Raw genomic sequence first — 5595 nt, forward strand, 5'->3', positions numbered from 1 at the left:
AGTTTATAAGCATACACAAGCATTTTTCATAATTTTTCATAATTTTTAAAGGCTTTAAATCAATTTATTTATACACTTTTATTATATAAATATTCAATAATTATCCTTCAAATCATTTTATGATGATCTAATCATCTAAACTTGTCATTTACACCAATATGAGGTCTTAAAAATTTTCAGTGCATCTCTTATAATTACATATGCATTTTTTAAGGCTATATTGCATATTTTTGCAATAATAGTCCATATGCATATAATTATATTATTTATATAGAAAATGACCTTTTATATTTTTTATAATTTCAAGTAATTATTTTTAATCATTTCTATGCACAAATGATATTTTGTTATTTATTTATTACTTTTATAAATTATTTATTTGATTAAAATTGGGTATTTACAATCTGGCCCTAATTTCATCCTTATTTCGGACCTAACTACCCAGACCTTGGCCCAATAACCCTCATACCAATCCTAAAAGACCCAACCCAGTCCAAAAGCGACCCAACCCTTTCTCAAATCCCAACCGTTGATCAGAAATGATCAACGGCTCACAAAGCCTCCCCCTTTTTCCTTATATCACTCAACCCCAAACCCTAACCTCATTCCCTCCAAACCCGCCGCCTCTCTATTCTCTCCTCTCTGAAGAACCCTAACCCGCCGCCTCTAAAAAACTCCTTTCCTAATCCCTCTTCTAATGGGATTTTCTTCCCATTCACTTACCATATCCGTATATTTCCATTACTGGGTGATTCTCTACGGTATTACCTAGTACTTGCCTAAACATGGCAAGTACTCTTACTTTGATTCTGTCCGATTGACTTCATCTCTTGGCAAGTACTCTTACTTTGATTCTGTCCGATTGACTTCATCTCTTGAATCTGGACGAAATTGCATCCATACACGTTTATTCTACATCGTGTGAGTCTGATTTGTTCATATTTTGCTGATTCGTATTTAACCCTAAAGCTAGGGTTTACATATTTCATTTGATTCGAACCAAATTGGTTCAAGCCTTTGATTTTAATGTACTATCTCTTCTATATTCGCCCTATTTTGTGTAAATTTATTTATTTCTGTCGATTTTTTTACTTACCCTAAATTAGGGTTTCAGTTTCTTTTAAATCGAACCAAATCTGGTTCGATTCTTTGATTTTGATTAGTATTCCTGTCTATGTTCATCTTATTTTTTTTTAATCAATCCACTAGGCATTGCCTAGGGCTGTTTTTATATATATAAAATAAAAAGCAAAACAAATTGTTCAATGGTCTAGCATGACAAAAGAAATAAAATTTGAAACATACATAGAACCTATTATCAAAATTGAGTAGAGTACTCAAAATTTATATCACAAAATTACTACTAAAAATTGTATACTAAAAAATAGCCCATGCAAACAGAATGCACTTGCTGCCCGCATCCAGTGACCCAATTGACATCAAATAAGCCCAAAACAGCGTTCCATATTGCTTGCATATATGGCCACATTCCGTCCAATTATGCACCAGCTCCTTAAATTGCAAATGTAACCTTTTTTCTTGCATCCTTGTCTCTATACACGTGTTGTTTCCATTTTTGTTCTTCATTGTTGTATGTATTCCTGTAATAACACTCATTTTATCCGTTTGCTCACAACTGTATCTAGCATAGATCTTAACGATTGCCCAAGCGTCCTCTTTGAAGCTCATTTTTACTCCATCTTTGCTAACTTCCTTGTTTGAATCACTACTATGTTGCCCCATGTTCTCCTTAGACCAGCTGATATGAATTGCTACCTATGATACCTTTGCGTCTAAAGATATTCCTGTTCGATCTTGTGTACTGCCTGTGCTATGATGGTAGAGATTGGGTTGCCTAGCTCTGTATGTGCTGCTACTGACCAGTTGCCTGCCCTGATTTGCATCATTTGTGTTGCATGTTGATGATCCAGTCGAAATTGCTGCATTACTGCTCAGATTTCTTTGCCAAGACCAGTGAATCTTGCAGATTACTATTAGCATAAAGATCTTCACCTCCTCATCTTGTTGTATTTTTTGTTTTTTTACTGATTTCTGTTCTTTTTGAGGATAATGAATCCTCAGGTATGCCTGATTCCCTGTATGTTTTGAGTTGTATCCCTTCTTATGCTTGATTGCTTTTTCCCACAGGTGCATCATCCAGCTGAGTTCCCTTTTGTCTGAAGGGAATTTTGCTGTCTGCAGGTTGTGTGCCTTTGTGACCTCATAGGTTTATTTGTTTTCTTTTTTTGTTTGTTGTTGTTGCCCTTTTACTGTGATTATTACTCTGTTCTGAGGTCGAGTGCTTCCACTCTTGGACATAAATTGCTCTCCTCTGGTAGTTATCATGCTTGTGCCTTCCCTTGTTTCCCTCTCCTTGGATTGAGTACATAGTACTGATACCACCAAGTGAGAGTTATTCAAGGGGAAGGGAATGACCACAGTAACATTCCCTGCAAAAAAGAAAACTAGGTTAGTATAAACCATAATCATCATACTCTTCTCCCTAAGGATTTGAGTAGGATAATCGAATAGAGATCCAGATTTCCTCCTGCTCCTGTTACTACATTCCTCTTCTCCTCCTAATTTCTTGCAACCTTTACTCTGATGTATGGGCATTGGAATTTATCACTATTCACAATTTTCCTCCCTTGGACATCCAAATCTCCAAATCCATTACACTCCATAGGGCCAATATCCAGAGCATAGTTGGCAATATGATCTGCCAATTGGTTTCCTTCCCTCAATGTATGAGAAATCTTGAGATTGCATCTTTGCATCAGCTCCCTTATTTCCTCTACTTCTACTACCACAGCCCATGGTGCATTCTAATCACCTGTTAATATGTTCTTTACTAACTTTGAATCTGTGTGCAAATCAATTAGAATATAATCATGTTCAACACAGTATTTTAGAGCTTCTAATATAACTTTCATCTCAGCTTCTGTATTTGTACCCTCCTGTATCTCTTTCCCATATGCATAGACTATATTTCCTTCCTCATTCCTCAGAACATAGCCTATGGAGCTTCTGCCTGGATTACCCCTAGAGGCTCCATCAGTGTTAACCTTTATCCAACCTTCCTCAGGTAGCTTCCACAACACCTTAGTGTATTTTAGCTTAGGTGTGTATTGCTCTAGAAGTTGCAGTAAATCTGGCCATTTATGTGGAACATTTTTCAAACTTGGCTTTCTGTATTTTACCAAGTATTGAAGAGTGGTTGATACCTGATATATGACCCTATTCCCTATGACTGCATCCCCATATTTGTATGAGTTTCTCCTCTTCCATAACTCCCATACTATGATAGATGGTAATGCCTGCAAGACTGACTGTATTCTTGGTATCACCTGTGCAGTCCAACACTTCACCACTGCTTGGTGAAATGTTATCCCTTCTATATTGATTCCTGCAGCTGAAAGAAAATATTTCCACACCTTTTTGGCAGTATAAGAAGAGAAAAACACATGAGTGATTGTTTCTTCCTGTGGTAAAACACAACACCAGCATCTAGAAGCCATAAGGTATCCTATTCTCCTGAAAAACTCATCTAGAGGTACTTTATTCTTCCAGATCTTCCACATGAAGAATGATATTTTAAAAGGTAAACCTTTCACCCAAATCATCTTATAAGCTCTACAAGGTTTCTTCCTTTTCCTGATGTAATCCCAGGCTGACTTCACACTAAATTCACCTCTTGTTTCCAGCATCCAAAAAGGTTTGTCCAGTACCATATTTTCTCCTGGAGGTTTGATGTTCTGCACTATATGATTAGCTAAATCCTCAGGCAATAGGTCCCTTAATTTCTGCTCATTCCATCTCCTCCCAGTCATCACTTCATGAACATTTTGAACTCATTCATCACAGAAAAACTCAGGTGGTGTAATGAAGTATAGGGCCCCCAAACCTGTCCAGTTTTCAAACCAAAAAAGTGCAGATCCCATTTTAGTCTGCCACAGTATTTGGTGCTCAATACAATCTCTACACTCTAGCATTTTTCTCCAAATATGAGAGCCCTTCCTCCATGGAACAATGATAGGATTAAGTTTTTTTGCAGTATTTTTGACTCATGAAGGAACTCCAAAGAGATGGTTTTGTTCTGAAATTCCACCATAACTTACAAAAGAGTGCCTTAGAGACATCATGTAGGGATCTAAAACCAATTCCCCCTTCTTCTTGTGGTAGGCATAAGGTATCCCATGAAGCCCAATGTCTACTGCCTCCTTCAATTGAACTACTCCAGAAAAATCTTGCCATTAATTTGTGCAACTTCTTGATAACAAATGCTGGTGCATTAACAGCTGAAAGCAGATGAATAGGCATACTCTGAACATCTTATTCTATACAACATGTGATTCTTTTTTCTTTTATTTCTGCCGATTTGTGTATTTTACCCAAAAATTAGGGTTTTAAATCTTTTCCTTCCTTACTGATTTTAAATGCTTTCCTTTCCAGTGTTTGACTAATTATTTCCATATTTATGTGTTCAATTCCTACACTATATAAACCCCACCCCATTCCCCTTTGAAACAGTTGGAAAATCATTAAGAAAACTCACATGCGAATCTTTGCTTACTTTGGTCATAACATGCGCTTTCCTTTAGACGTTTTTTAGAATTGCTACATCATGTCTCTCTCCACCTTCACTCCCCCGTTTACTTTGTTACCGTTTCCATATTGCCTGTACTAACTTCTTCCTTGTTTTTCTTTCTTTTTATGTCTTTATGTTTCACTCAATACTGCATTTACTGCTTTCAACATGCAAAAATACTTGACAGCGTGTTATTTTATCTTTTCATAAAGCATGCTCCACATCATATTCCACTCCTGCGTATTAATATCATAGCGGCACTTGATGAGTGTCTGCCCTTTTCCTAAATCACCCTTTAAATTTGGAAAGGCTTATTTGCGGTAAAACTAGTCTATCAGTGGTACAGTCGACGGTTCTGTGCCTTTCCCTCTCAAGTTGTCCGCTTGAGGGTACCAGTCTAGACTCTTCTAGAAACCCCATTCTAATATCAACTGTGCATGTATCATGTCCAAACCTAGTATGATTTAGATGCTATCCGCGTAATAACTCATTAAGACAAGCCTTGCCCAAAGTCTGTCGGGATTCCATAGTCCCAATGGACACAATCACGATCTGTGCATTATTTGGAGAAAACATGCCAATATGTTAATTATTAACGTGTAAATAGCCAAATCTGGAGGGGGAAAGGGCTAACTTTATTTATTTTGCAGAAATGAGGCATGAAGTCCCCAGGTTCGGCATGGTTCGAAACATCCCACCTTTGTTGCTGGATTGGTGGGAAAACCTCGCACCAAGTGACAAAAACCACGTGAAAAGGGTCCTCGGGAATTTGCCCTCTATGTAAGACATTCAGCCAAACAACGCACTAATTGAGGCCGCCACCGTGTTCTGGGATAAGAAGAGAGCCGTTTTCCACTTTGGTGATATAGAAATGACTCCCCTTTTAGAGGAAATAGGAGGTTTCACTGGGACCCCTGGGATAACCCTGGTTTGTTGGTACCGGAAAACCGCACTCCTCGAGGTTTCTTAAAAATGATGGGTTTCACGAAAAATGATGATTTAGTCTG

This window comes from Nicotiana attenuata, chromosome 3, assembly GCF_001879085.1.
Source record: "Nicotiana attenuata strain UT chromosome 3, NIATTr2, whole genome shotgun sequence".
Lineage (NCBI taxonomy): Eukaryota > Viridiplantae > Streptophyta > Magnoliopsida > Solanales > Solanaceae > Nicotiana > Nicotiana attenuata.